This window comes from Bubalus kerabau, chromosome X (genome assembly GCF_029407905.1).
Source record: "Bubalus kerabau isolate K-KA32 ecotype Philippines breed swamp buffalo chromosome X, PCC_UOA_SB_1v2, whole genome shotgun sequence".
Lineage (NCBI taxonomy): Eukaryota > Metazoa > Chordata > Mammalia > Artiodactyla > Bovidae > Bubalus > Bubalus kerabau.
This window is the reverse complement of record NC_073647.1, coordinates 42541420-42555874: the sequence shown is the minus strand read 5'-3', so window position 1 is coordinate 42555874 and position 14455 is coordinate 42541420. Positions and strand designations below refer to the sequence as shown.

The 14455-nt window shown below is 42.4% G+C and overlaps 1 protein-coding gene and 1 long non-coding RNA gene across 5 annotated transcripts in view; both read left to right on the top strand.

Moving 5' to 3' along the window:
* LOC129639959 (collagen alpha-1(I) chain-like) overlaps window positions 1-14455 on the top strand; it is a 113012-nt gene that overhangs the window by 74131 nt on the left and 24426 nt on the right. The gene's annotated exons all lie outside the window — the stretch shown is intronic.
* The window catches only part of LOC129640436 (uncharacterized), a 34334-nt gene that overhangs the window by 16831 nt on the left and 3048 nt on the right, over window positions 1-14455 (top strand). For 2 of the 4 annotated variants that reach the window (XR_008708801.1, XR_008708804.1), the window contains exon 3: window positions 2943-3018. This is a non-coding gene — a long non-coding RNA (uncharacterized LOC129640436). Of the gene's footprint in view, window positions 1-2942; window positions 3019-7599; window positions 7933-13632; window positions 14445-14455 lie in introns of those variants that run through there. The other 2 variants (XR_008708803.1, XR_008708800.1) reach the window with 2 other exon arrangements.

Sequence of the window (14455 nt, the reverse complement as noted above, 5' to 3'; positions counted from 1 at the left end):
TACACAGGGTTATTGTTACCATCTTTCTAAATTCCATATATATGCGTTAGTATACTGGATTGGTGTTTTTCTTTCTGGCTTACTTCACTCTGTATAATAGGCTCCAGTTTCATCCACCTCATTAGAACTGATTCAAATGTATTCTTTTTAATGGCTGAGTAATTCTCCATAGTGTTTATGTACCACTGCTTTCTTATCCATTCGTCTGCTGATGGACATCTAGGTTGCTTCCATGTCCTGGCTATTATAAACAGTGCTGCATTTCTTATTTCATCTTCAGATGAATTGTATAAAACAGTTTCTATTATTTTAAAGTGAGGAAACTGAGGCATACAGATCAGGTAACCTATCTAAGGTCACACATGTGGTGTGTGGCATGTTCCATGTCTGTCTGGCTCTCACACCCGCACTTTGAACACCTGCTAGAGTGTGTGCCTAGGAGTTATGGGGGTCATTCTAGCTTCCCTTCTGAGATGTGATAATCAGAAACTATAAAATTGTTAGACTGACTCTGAAATGGTTACAATTCAGTGCCACTGGCACCACCACTGTTCACAGAACACCTTGCCATGGTAAAGCAAATTCAAATAGGATGCATCATTCGACTAAGTATGGAAATTTTTCCTTAATGTAACATGCTTTTAATATAGGCCAGAAGTTTCCCAGGAAAAGTCAAGGAGCCTTTCAGCAAATTTTAAAAAGCTTTCTAAGAAGGAGTCGAATTAAGCTAGAGGTGGTTGTGACTTTCTGTGACTCCGTGGACTGGCAGTCTCCGGCAGCTGTTCTTAACCGTTTCCTATCCTGAACTCAGAAGTGTGTGCAGTCCTGATGGGTGTACCCAGAGTAATGGGGGCATAAGGGGGTCTGCAGTAAACTTGCAAGCAGTCCTCATGGTTTAGCTCCACTCCTTTCTCCCCCACTGAGGAAGCAGATTGGAATGCCAGTGAGGGGACCTTGTTACAGGGACACCCTAAGTCTGGTGCAGGTTCTAAAAATGAAACTATTTGAAAAAATTTGGTTCCTGGTATTAACTGCATATTACTGGCAGTCTTTTGTCACTCCGATCACCATACACAGTGCCATGCCTGTGGAGTTGACAGTCACTGTAGCGTGCCTTGTCAGCACATTCTTTTTCTCTTGGTGTGATTGTGTACATTTGGGGATGGTAATTCCTCTGGGAAAATTGGCAGTGGGGAGCTATAGACCTGTTTAATCCCATATTATAAGTACAAACTATGAAAAGATAAAATTAATGAACCCACTGCAAGTCTCTTCTGGAGAGAAAATATCTTTTTTTTCCCTCTGTACTGGAGGTATAAGCAAACTTCTAAGCTCTTGTAAAATGTTTTGGGCCAAATTTTTTTTAACCTAATCAAAGATTAGACGATCCAGACTCAGAATGAACTACAGTCAGAGAAAAGGAAGGTGTCCAGGGACATCATCCTTTTCCAGTTGTGTTGTCAGAGCCCTTCCTAAGGTTCAGTGCATATGATCCCATCATAACTTCTGTTCCAATCTTGTGATCTCCGTTCATTGTAGCCTGAATCCCACGGTTGTTTATGTCCTCATGCCCTTGTAAAGTTCTGCTGTTTCCTTGTCTGGTCAGGTTCTTCCCTCCCCTCAAGGGGGAGCCCAAGTCCTACCTTGACCACAGAGCTTCCGTGACGTCTGCAGTCTGTGGCAGCCTTGTGTAATGGAGCGTGTGTGTTAGTCGCTCAGTCATGTGCGATTCTTTGCAACCCCACGCACTGTAGCCCACCAGGCTCCTCTGTCCATGGAATTCTCCAGGCAAGAATATTGGAGTGGGTTGCCATCCCCTTCTCCAGGGGATCTTCTTGACCCAGGGATGAACCTGAGTTTCTCGCATTGTAGGCAGTTTTGTTACCATCTGAGCCAGTGAAGCCCTCACTTTTAGTACTTTACTGCTCTTGCTGTTTGTATCAAAATTTTTTTTTTCCATTTTCCTGTGTCATGCTTGGTATCCTATGGTATCCATTCCACTATATTATCCATTTATTTTTACCCATTCTAGTGAAATGCCCTCTAAAGTCCTCTTGACTCATTAACTTACATTGTATGTCCACAAGCTGAAAACCCAGTCCTGTGGTTCTTTCAGTACCTTTTTGATATCTGAAGGCTCTGAAGTTCTGCCCGTGCAGTTCCACACTGCGGTCCCTCTAATTTGCTGTCTTCTCTCTAATCCCTTTAACACTATGTGAGGAAACTCCCTCTTGTCTCTGCTGCTGCCAAGTCGCTTCAGTCGTGTCCGACTCTGTGCGACCCCATGGACTGCAGCCTACCAGCCTTCTCCGTCCATGGGATTCTCCAGGCAAGAACACTGGAGTAGGTTGCCATTTCCTTCTCCAACCTCTTGTCTCTATGTAAATATAATTCTATTCTTTAAGAATGTGTTTTTTAAAAAGAAACAGATTTTTTTCCATTAAAATAAAATGTTTAAATCAGGAAGGAAAATGGAACTATTGCAGGTTTTTAGTCTCATGTGAAGAAAAAAAACTCCTCTTCTATACAAAATAACTTTTAAATCTAAGCTGAGTAGATCATTTGAAAGAAATGAGTGCATTGGTTGTCAAGGCCGGGGGAAGAAAGAACAGTTGTGGTAACTTATTCAAACTGAAAGCCAAATCAAGTCAACCAGAATGTACTTTTTTTCTAACTCTTTTCTACTTGTGTTGGGGCGGGGGAGGAAAAGTGGGGGAGGGTAGGAATCCTGAAGTCTCACTGTTATTCCTTCAGGACGAGTAAGACACGTTTCTCTCTCAACGCTGACTCGTTGGAGAATTTAGGCTGTGTGTCATCTTGGCTGTTTTGATTCAAGCACCTGTGTTACAGCCCTCCCAGCTTGCCAGGGGAGGGAGTGGTGGTGCTGTGAATAACTGAGTCTGTGAATCATGATACATAAAACTGTATTCTACCAATTACAGGGCAACTAACATTTATGCTGCTGTTAAAAGAGTCATAGAGGACTGCTAAAATTTAAATCACACTGCACTCAGGCAGGTAAGGAAAAGTGTAACTTTGTTTTTCTCTTTATTTGCTGTTCACATGAGCCTCTGTCCTGCTGGATCACCAGAAAGAATGAAAAGAGAAGCCCCATAATTTTAGCCTAATCAAGTAAAATTATTCTAGCAAGCAGATTTTTAAAAACTTGTTTGATTAGCTCCTGAGCATAGTTTGGTAAAATGGTTCCGTCTGTCTGTGCTCTCTCCTTGCTCCTCCGCAAGATAGCTTTTGGGGATGTGGTGGGTGCTGTGGGCCCTTGACCCTGGGCTCTCCTGTCAAGGTGGCTCTTTCCCATGCCCACTGAGCTTGCCTAGTGACCCTGGAGTATAACTTGGGTGAGCTGTTATTGTGGAGCCAGGGCCTGGCATTAGGTCTGTCTCTCTGGGCTTGATCAGTGCCCTGTGGTCCTGGCCAGTGTGCCCTCCTGGATGCGTGCTGGCATTCTGATGCTCCTGAGGCCCACAGACCTCCATTCATTCACCTGCCCTCTGCTCTCTCTCCCTGACCTTCCCTCTATCCTGTTTAAAAAATCATACCTGTTCATTGTTGTTCCTTTTAGTGAGCAGAGCACTTGATTGGATGGCACCTTCAATTCCTCACTAACGAACTGTAGGGAAAGCTCAGGCCAGTGGGTTAAGAGGATTTTGTTCATATTCATGACTCCGTGTTCTAAATAGAGAAGCATACGGGTGGGTGTTGAAGGTAGATGGTACAGTAAGGAGAGCAGGAAGTCAGGAAGATGCGTGGTGTGTTGAGACAATCCAAGGCAGCTTGATATGTCTGGAGCAGTAGGTCACAACCAGTGGAACTCAGAACCTTAAGAGGAGTGGGGAGCAGGCTCAGATTGGTTACAGGGGTCTGAAAATCTACAGGGAAGCCAAGCATTATCTTTGTATTGAATAAAGAGAATGACTTAACTGTATATAGATGCTGCTGAAATAAGTAGATACAGTTTACTTGAATTCATGGTAATATTTTGGTCATATATTTGCTCAACAGGTACAGAGTTTATGTGTCTTTGATCTATTTCTATGTTAAAGGGGACCCCCCCACACACACTCTAATAAGATGGGCTTCCCAGGTGGTTCAGTGATAAAGAGTCCACCTGCCAGTGCAGGAGCCACAGGAGATGTTGGTTCGATCCCTGGGTCAAAAAGATCCCCTGGAGAAGGGAATGGCAACCCACTCCAGTAGTCTTACCTGGAGAATCCCACAGACAGAGGAGTCTGGTGAGCTACAGTCCATGGGGTCACAAAGAGTCAGACACAACTGAGTGACTGAGCACAGCACGCAACTACTTAAAAATGGGAAACAAATGGCTTGGGCTAACCTAACCTAGCAGTGACAATAATAATTTTTAAAAATAGCAGTAATAGTTAATACTTATATGTACTTACCACATTCTGAGCATTTTACATGTGACTCATTTAATGCTTACAACATTTGGAGCTGTTCTGATTTTACAGACGAGGAACTAATATTGTGTAACTTGCCCAAAGGGCAGGCCTCTGTACTTGGTGGCAGCAACGTGAACTGAAGGCAGAAAGCAAACCATGGTTTGCAACCATGATACCTTAAAAATTAAGCAGATACAACCTGAGATCTACTGAATCTAGTTTGGGTTAGAGAGGTAAGACGAGGATATCAGTATTTTTTTTTTTTTTTTTTTTTAAGAAGAGGCTGAGGCACACCAAGGTTGAAATCTACTGGTCTATGACATTAGTCCTACAGAAAGAGCTCTGCTAAGTGACAGGGAATGTGAACGTTAAGTAAATCACAGTCTCCAAATATTACATAAAGAAGCCAGATTAATTTTATCAGGACATAAAGATTTTATTGAGCATGATACCTGTCACACTTGGCTAACACTTCTGAAATTCTGTAAATTTAGCTTCATAAACATTTATATCTGGAAAGAGATTTTCTAGGTAACTGAATTTGCTCTTCTTAGTTTTCAGGTAAGGAAAAGGGACAAGAAATAGAGAGTCTAGGAAAAGACACCCTCTTGCCAGACTCTTCACTGAGTGACTTACTTAACAACATTCATGTACCCTCAGGTTTGTGTTAATAACTGTGCTAAAGCCTTGTAAGAGATGTGACCACATATATGTAAGTAACAGAAGGCCTTTTATGAGACCAGTGTTGTTATGACAAAGTTAAGAAAAGGAAACTGAGTGTAAACATGAAAACTATAACAGATATTGCCGAATGGGATCTGGCAGTATATAAAAATGATAATATATCATAAAATGATATTTATCCCAGGAATATAAGGGTGATTCAACATCTAAAAATCACAGTATAATCCACCATAATCCATAAGAAAACCAAAAGTATATGACAAACTCTGCGGATGCATGAAAGCATTTTTAAAAATTCAGCATTCATGATAAAAAAATTTTGAGAAAACCAAGAATGTAAGGGAATTTCTTCAATCTGGTATAACCTTACATGAAACATATGGCTTACATCATACTTAATAGCAAAAGACTGAATACTTTTCCACTAAAATTGGGAACAAGGCTAATACATTGCCTTTTATCACTGTTTCCAACACGAGCCAGTGCAATACGGCCAGACAAAGAAGTGGTATACAGATTAGAAGGAAAAAATAAAGCCATCTTCCTTTGTAGATGACCTGATAATAAACATAAATTATATACAGAGACGATCCCAAGGAATCCACAAGAAACCCACTAGACCTAATAAGTGGTTTAGCAAGATCGCAGGCTATAAGATCAATGTACAGAATCCCATTTCTCTGTACTGGCACAAAAAAGAACCTATGAAATGCTTAGGTGCAAGTCTTAAGAAAGTGTGTAAGAGCTGTATGTCACACACTTCATAAGCCTGATGGTAAAAAATCAGGAATTAAGTAGGGAATCTATTCATGTTCATGGATTGGAAGATTCGATATTGTTTAGATATTGATTCTCCCCATATTGGCCAGTCACTTCTATGGCTGTCATCTCCTGCCCTGTTGCCCTCACTATACCTGCATAATATAAAACCCATGTTTGGAAACATTGACCTCTAAGCAGGGAGTGTCTGGAGCTCAGTCTTCTTTTTTCTGCTGTCTCTCTGGATGCACCGTCACTCAGTCATATTTTTAATATCAACTCCACAGTGATGACTCCCATAATTCAGATCCCTGTCTTCTCGGAGGACTTTATTATATAATAATAGCACCGCCACCAATTCCTGCATCACCTCTGACCCCTTTATTCTCCTTATCCTGCCTAACTTGTCCTTTTTTATCTGACATGTTTAAGCACCACGAGAAATCCATTGGCATCCGTCATTTCTGAGATGGTGCCAGATTAACACCTTCTAACTGGAAAGATCAACTGCAAGTCCGCATTCCTGCTTCCCCAAACTGCACTTTGTATTCTTGACTTTTTCTGATTAGATTCTCATTTTATGATCCTTGGAGAGGGCGAAGTACTGGATGAGTAAACAAAGCTTTTTTGAGTATCTCTCAAAATTTTTTTCATGATGAAACTTGGCATAAGTTTTGTATTAGGGTCATGGTAAAAAATGCTATGAAATCAGCTGTTCTCAGTCTTTGTTATTACTCATCACTCCTTCTCCTAAGGAAAAACTAAGTCCTCTAAAATTTCCATTGTTTACAGATAAGACTTGCTCCAGGTGTGGAAACAGACTGCTTTTCTCTATCAGAGTACATCAGTTTAGGAATAGAATAGGAATTTTAACAAAAATTAAACTTTTAGGCTTGCTTGGGCCAACATTTGAAATGTAGCTGTCTAATTAAATAGTAAACATTAGTTCTCAAATCTTCAGTGTGAAAAAGTGACATCAGTAATATTTTATTCAGTTTTAGGTGAATGTGTAGCTATATGTCCTGGACCCTTAATGAAACCTGTCACATTCACAGCTTTATCCTGTTGGGTAAATTTCCTCTATAAGCGTAACTAATAGCCTGATGCTATGAAAAGTCACCTTCTCTTGAGAAGTTTGAACAGGTATTTGTATTCATGATATCAGTGATCTCAAAAAAATAAAATCCAATTGTCACACAACCACCATCCCACTCTTTCTTTTTGTTATAGGAATTTGCTTTGTTAAGCAAAATAGACCTATCTGGTTATAGGTGTTATGGGAAGATCTAAGGTGGGATAGTACTTGAGTGTCAGATATCCTCTTGGGGTCCGTAGGTGTTGGATGTGGTAGAGATTGACTCTGTGCCCCTTGAAGAACATTCTGTTGTGGTGTCGAGAACTTGGTGGCAATGGTTTCTTAGGAAAAAAACTAAATCTGGCCCAGGAAACATTTCTGGGGGGGGTGGGGGGAAAGGTCCCTAATGCTTTTCGTTGCCTGATATTCAACAAGGATGGGATGGACTCTGGGTTGTCCAGGAGAAGGTGGATTCTGGCGTTGCCAGCTGACCAGTCATTGCTTCCTGACATGATTGGGATGAGTCCCTTTTTCTGCTCCAGACTCACTCTTCTGCCTGGGCTGCAGGTCCTGCCCCTCCTTGATGACTTCCTGTGCCTGCTTTCTCAGTTCCTCACCCTCTGTTGTATTCTTACTTTTGCTTCCATCCTGTTTGCTTTACAGCCAAACACCCCAGCCAAACACCCAAACTCATTAGCAGTAGCAGACATGCCCTGACTGTCCTGGCCTTGGCTTTGCCTCTCGCCATTTCCAATTTCCCTGTGCTGATCATCCTGCCAAGTTCCAGAACCTCACCTTGGATAGCACTTCTCCCAAGACGCCTCTGAATCACATATCAGGCTAAGTGACTCTTGCTTCTGTTGGCAGAGTATTTCAAAGATGGATTTTTCTAAGCCAACTAAATAGTCTGTAGGTTTTGTTTTTCATATATTTGTGTGCTGTGCATCTTCTGTTTGTTGTGGAATCATGTTTGAAAGATTCCTGTATAGTTTGTCTTGGTTCTGGTTTGTTCCATGGCCTAGAATTTCACCAGCCTTTCGCTGGGGTCATCTGAGATTCCTGCTAAAACCTGGCTTTTCCTCAGCTCCTTCCAAACACGGCAGGGCAGCAGCAGCCTGGCTCAGGGTGGGAGGTAGGGACAGGCCTGCCCCAATCCCCAGGGCCACCCTCCTCCTGACCGAATTCTGATTTGGAGACAGTGTGTTCCCCACCTTCATTAAGTCCCAGTCTAGATTGTCTGAGGTGAAGGTTGATGTGTAGTGTGTATATAAGAAGCGCTCAAGCTAATGACAGGCCCTGTGGTGGCACTAATGGCAGCTTAGCATAGAAACTGACTGAGGCCACGTCTCACATTGTTAGCGTCCTCTGCGGGGTGCAACATGCCCATGCCCAAGATGGTGCTGGCTCACATGTGCATGGAAGGTCATGCGTGACGCCGCCACTGGATTAGCATGTGCCAGTTATTCATGGCCTACACCTCTTGAACCACTAGACTCCAAACTTTTGTCTGTTTTATGGCTGTTGGATGCATTTAACACATTTTCCTCTAGGAACCATGTTACGTGTGGAGTGGTAGCTCCTGGCAGCTCAGTGAACATGCTATGCAATATTGAGACAGACATAGATAGGACTTGTGCATTTTTAAAGTTACATCAATATACAAATGTAAAGTGGTCTTATTTACATAATATTTCTGTAAGAAATACTTCCAGCTTTACATCCTGAAATTCTAGGAAATTTCTTCCACTGTTGAAAAGGAAGTAGAGTTTTCCAACTCCAAAATGATACCGGTTGCTCTTGAACCTTGAGGTACAAGTATTTTGGTGAAAACCTCAGTAAAGTATGTGGGTTTTATCTGTTATCTGGAAGATGTATGGTAGCTTAATTTTGAAAGACTTCATTTGAAAAGACTTAATTGGAAACCCATTACACTAATTCTCATGAAGGAATTTTCACTAAGAGAGTTCTGGGAACACTTGTAGGGATACCAGTTAAACTCAAGTTTCTAGAAATTGTGCTAAACCTAACTGGTGTAAAACAAAGTCTATTATCCAGGTAATGTCTCTTGTGCATTGCTGCCTGGGGCTTTTTGTTGAAACTAAACACCACGGACTGTTTAGCCCTCTCAGAGCTGAGAGTCTCTGTTGGGAGATTTTGGGGGGTGGGGAATTTTCTGCTTCTTCTCTGGTGCAGTGTGAATTGTGTAGATAATTGTCAAACAGTTGGCTGGGTTGGAAACGGTCACCAAGTCTGCACTAATTATTTCTTAGGGGAAGATGAGTAGTGACTGTGACCATCAGGTACTGTTATTTTGTTTAAGATATTTGCAAAGTCACCATCTCTTTAGTGTTTGATATTAGAAAGTTATTCGTGTTGGATTTTAGTGACAAGGGGGTAAGAGGAGGGACTGCTGCTGGAAGCTGGGAGGATGATGGAAGAGCTGAGGGGAATAGCTCTGGGGTATAAGCAGGGTCCCTTAGTTGAGCTGACTGCAAAGAAAAAGTTGAAGTCTTGAGCAGCAGTCGTCTGGTGAGGTTGGCATAGTACTCTCTGAAATTTAAGGTCCTCAGTTCATTTCTTCTACAAAGATCTATTGAATGCTTCATATGGATGATGTTGTGCTCTAAGTGTTAGGACTGTTGGTGGTGGTGTTCAGTTGCTCAGTCATATCTGACTCTTTGCGACCCCATAGACAGCAGCAGACCAGACTTCCCTGTCTTTCATCATCTCCCATAGCTTGCTCAAACTCATGTCCATTGAGTTAGTGATGCCATCCAACCATCTGGTCCTCTGTCGTCCCCTTTTCCCACCTTCAGTCTTTCCCAGCATCAGAGTCTTTTCCAGTGAGTCTGCCTTTCATATCAGGTGTCCAAAGTATTGGAGCTTCAACTTCAGCATCAGCCCTTCTAATAAATATTCAGGATTGATTTCCTTTAGGACTGACTGGTTTGATCTCCTTGCAGTCCAAGGGACTCTCAAGAGTCTTCTTCAACACCACAGTTCAAAAGCCTCAATTCTTCAGCGTTCCCCCTTCTTTATAGTCCAACTCTCACATCCATACGTGACTACTGGAAAAACCGTAGTTTTGACTAGAAGGGACCTTTGTTGGCAAAGTAATGTCTCTGCTTTTTAACATTCTGTCTAGGTGGGTCATAACTTTTCTTCCAAGGAACAAGCGTCTTTAAATTTCTTGGCTGCAGTGATTTTGGAGCCCAAGGAAATACAGTTTCTCACTGTTTTCGTTGTTTCCCCATCTATTTGCTGTGAAGTGATGGGACTGGATGCCATGATCTTCATTTTTTGAAAGTTGAGTTTTAAGCCAGCTTTCTCATTCGCCTCTTTCACCTTTATCGAGAGGCTCTTTAGTTCAACTTTGCTTTCTGCCATAAGTGAGAGGGTAACAGGCAGGAAGGCCAGTGGTCTCCAAACGGAGGAGATAGCCTGCAAGTGTCAGACATTTTATCTCTCTTAAGCTGGCAGGAGGAAACAAACTAGCAATATTTTTTCCTTTTCTATACAAATTTAAAAGGAGGTTCTCTTAAAATACTATATTGCCATAATGACACCTGGTTTCACCTGAAGTTAACTATTCTCAAACCTAGAGATAACCAATGCATTTCTCTTATGGACATGTTTATCTTAAGCTATGCTAATGTACTATGCATTTACCCCAAACTCTGTCTTCAAGTCGGTTCCTCCTCTTGGCTCAGAACCTACTTGACAAACCAGTATGTTATATTCAGATATTGTTCCCCTAATCTGTGTAAATGGTGGTCTGCCCTTCTTCAAGATTCAAGTTAATCATTTTATGGCCCGGGATGAATCATCTGGTGCCAAGATTATCCCAAAATGCATCTTACGGGCGAGGGGCCTGGTGCCGTTCTGAGTTTTAAGACATTCCTTTCTTTCATTAACAGACTGCTAGTGACTATATAACATCCAGCTAAAGACTAGCAGGGGGGTACTCTTCTGCCCCCTTCTGATGCCTATGTCAGAAGCTTTCTCTATCTCCTTTATACTTGAAGAAAACTTTACTACACAAAAGCTCTGAGCGATCAAGCCTCATCTCTGGCCCTGGATTGAATTCTTCTCCTCTGGGGGCCAAGAATCCCGGTGTCTTTTTTCATTCAACCACAACCTTTCATAAGGATGTGTCATCTGCATATCTGAGGTTATTGATATTTTTCCCTGCCATCTTGATTCCAGCTTGTGCTTCATCCAGCCTGACTTTTCACGTGAAGTACCCTGCATATAAGTTAAATAAGCAGGGTAACAATATACAGCCTTGACGTACTCCTTTCCCAATTTGGAACCAGTCTGTTGTTCCACGTCCAGTTCTAACTGTTGCTTCTTGACCAGCATACAGATTTCTCAGGAGGCAGGTAAGGTGGTCTGACATTCCCATCTCTTTAAGAATTTCCCACTCTTTTCTGTGATCCACACAGTCAAAGGCTTTAGCATAGTCAATGAAACAGAGTAGATGATTGTCTAGAATTCTCTTCCTTTTTTGATGATCCAACGATGTTCGCAATTTGATCTCTGGTTCCTCTGCCTTTTCTAAATTCAGCTTGAATATCTGGAAGTTCTCAGTTCACATACTGTTGAAGCCTAGCTTGAAAGATGTTGAGCATTACCTTGCTAGCATGTGAAATGAACACAATTATTTGGCACTTTGAATATTCTTTGGCATTGCCTTTCTTTGGGATTGGAATGAAAACTGACATTTTCCAGTCCTGTGGCCACTGCTGAGTTCTCCATATTTGCTGGCATACTGAGTACAGCACTTTGACAGCATCATCTTTTAGGATTTGAAATAGCTCAGGAGGAATTGCATTATCTCTACTAGCTTTGTTCGTAGTGATGCTTCCTAAAGCCCACTTGACTTAGCACTCACAATGTCTGGTTCTAGGTGAGTGATCACACCATCATGGTTATCTGGGTCATGAAGATCTTTTTCGTATAGTTCTTCTGTGTATTCTTGCCACCACCTCTTAATATCTCCTTCCTCTGTTAGGTCTATCACCTAACAGAAACCTAATGATTTTTGTCCTTTATTGTGCCCATCTTTGTATGAAATGTTCCCTTGGGAGCTCTAATTTTCTTGAAGAGATGTCTAGTCTTTCCCATTCTGTTGTTTTCCTCTATTTCTTTGCACTGTCCACTTGGGAACACTTTCTCATCTCTGTTTGATATTCTTTGGAAGTCTGCTGTAACCAGGAGCAAAACAGGTGGAAATCTCTATTCTCATGTCTAGGAGGGAAAGACAATTTCATAAATAAACAGATTGATGTCAGTTAACAGTGGCGATACCCCCATCCAAGGGCAAAAGAGAAGCCTCAGCAGGATGGTAGGAGGGGAGAATTCATATTTACAATCAAACCCCATTCTCACCAGAGATGCTCAGGGGCCTCAAACAAACCTTGTATGCACCAGGATCCAGGGATCCCACAGAGACTGAGACAGAACTGTGTTTGACCATCTCCTGTGGAGGTACGGGTCAGCAGCGGACTGCCACAGGGACAGGGGCTCTGGGTGCAGCAGACTTGGGTATGGCATAACCCCTCTTGGGAGGAGGTCACCATTAACCCCAGCTTAGAGCTGCCAGAACTTATACAGGGCTGGGAAATAGACTCTTGGAGTGCACAAACAGAACCTTGTGTACCAGGACCCAGGATAAAGGAGCAGTGACCCACAAGAGACTGAGCCAGACTTGCCTGTGAATGTCCAGGAGTCTCCAGTGGAGGCATGGATTGGTGGTGGCCTGCTGCAGGGTTGGGGGCACTGAGTGTAGCAGTACATGCATAGGATCGTTGGAAAGAGGTAACCATTATCTTCATTACCTCCACCATAGTTTGGTCCCAGGTAAATAGCAGGGAGGGAACACAGCTCCACCATCAAAAGAAAATTTGATTAAAGATTTACTGAGCATGGCCCTGCCCATCAGAACAAGACCCAGTTTCCCCTTCAGTCTATGCTATCAGGAAGGTTCCATAAGCCTCTTATCCTTCTCCATCGGGGGCAGACAGACTGAAAGCCACAATCACAGAAAACTAACCAATCTAATCACATGGACCACAGCCTTGTCTAACTCAATGAAACTATGAGCCATGCCATGTAGGGCCACCCAAGATGCACGGGTCATGGTGGAGAGTTTTGACAAAACGTAGTCCACTGGAGAAAGGAATGGCAAACCACTTCAGTATTCTTGCCTTGAGAACCCCATGAACACTATGAAAAGGCAAAAATATATGACACTGGAAGATGAGCCCTCCCAGGTTGGTAGATGTCCAGTATGCTACTGGAGATCACTGGAGAAATAAGTCCAGAAAGAATGAAGAGACAGAGCCAAAGCAAAAACAACACACCCAGCTGTGGATGTGAATGGTGATGGAAGCAAGGTCCAATGCTGTAAAGAGCAATACTACATAGGAACCTGGAATGTTAAGTCCAGGAATTAAGGCAAATTGGAAGCGGTCAAACAGGAGATGGCAAGAGTGAACGTTGACATTTTAGGAATCAGCAAGCTCAAATAGACTGGAATGGGAGAATTTAACTCAGACGACAATTATATCTACTACTGTGGGCAGGAATCACTTAGAAGAAAAGGAGTAGCCCTCACAGTCAATAAAGAGTTCAAAAATACAGTACTTGGATGAAATCTTAAAAATGACAGAATGATCTCTGTTCATTTTCAAGGCAAACCATTCAATATCATGGTAATCCAAGCCTATGCCCAAGTAATGCTGAAGAAGGTGAAGTTGAACAGTTCTATGAAGACCTCCAAGATCTTCTAGAAGTAACACCCAAAAAAGATGTCCTTTTCCAACTTAGATAGCATATTGAAAAGCAGAGACATTACTTTGCCAACAAAGGTCCCTCTAGTCAAGGCTGTGGTTTTTCCAGTGGTCATGCATGGATGTGAGAGTTGGACTGTGAAGAAAGCTGAGTGCCAAAGAATCGATGCTTTTGAACTGTGGTGTTGGAGAAGACTCTTGAGAGTCCCTTGGACTGCAAGGCGATCCAACCAGTCCATCCTAAAGGAGATCAGTCCTGGGTGTTCATTGGAAGAACTGATGCTGACGCTGAAACTCCAGTACTTTGGCCACCTCATGCGAAGAGTTGACTCATTGGAAAAGACCCTGATGCTGGGAGGGATTGGGGGAAGAAGAGAAGGGGACGACAGAGGATGAGATGGCTGGATGGCATCACCAACTCAATGGACACAAGTTTGGGTAAACTCCGGGAGTTGGTGATGGACAGGGAGGCCCAGTGTGCTGCTGTTCATGGGATCGCAAAGAGTCAGACATGACTGAGAGACTGAACTGAACTGAATTTTAATTTAATTGATTTAATTTTATTGGAGTGTATTTGGTCTACTTCTGCTTCATTGACTATGTGAAAGCCTTTGACTGTGTGGTCACAACAAACTGTGGAAAATTCTTCAAGAGAGGGGAATGCCAGACCACTGTATCAGGTCAAGAAGGAATAGTTATTTTTGGACATGGAACAATGGACTGGT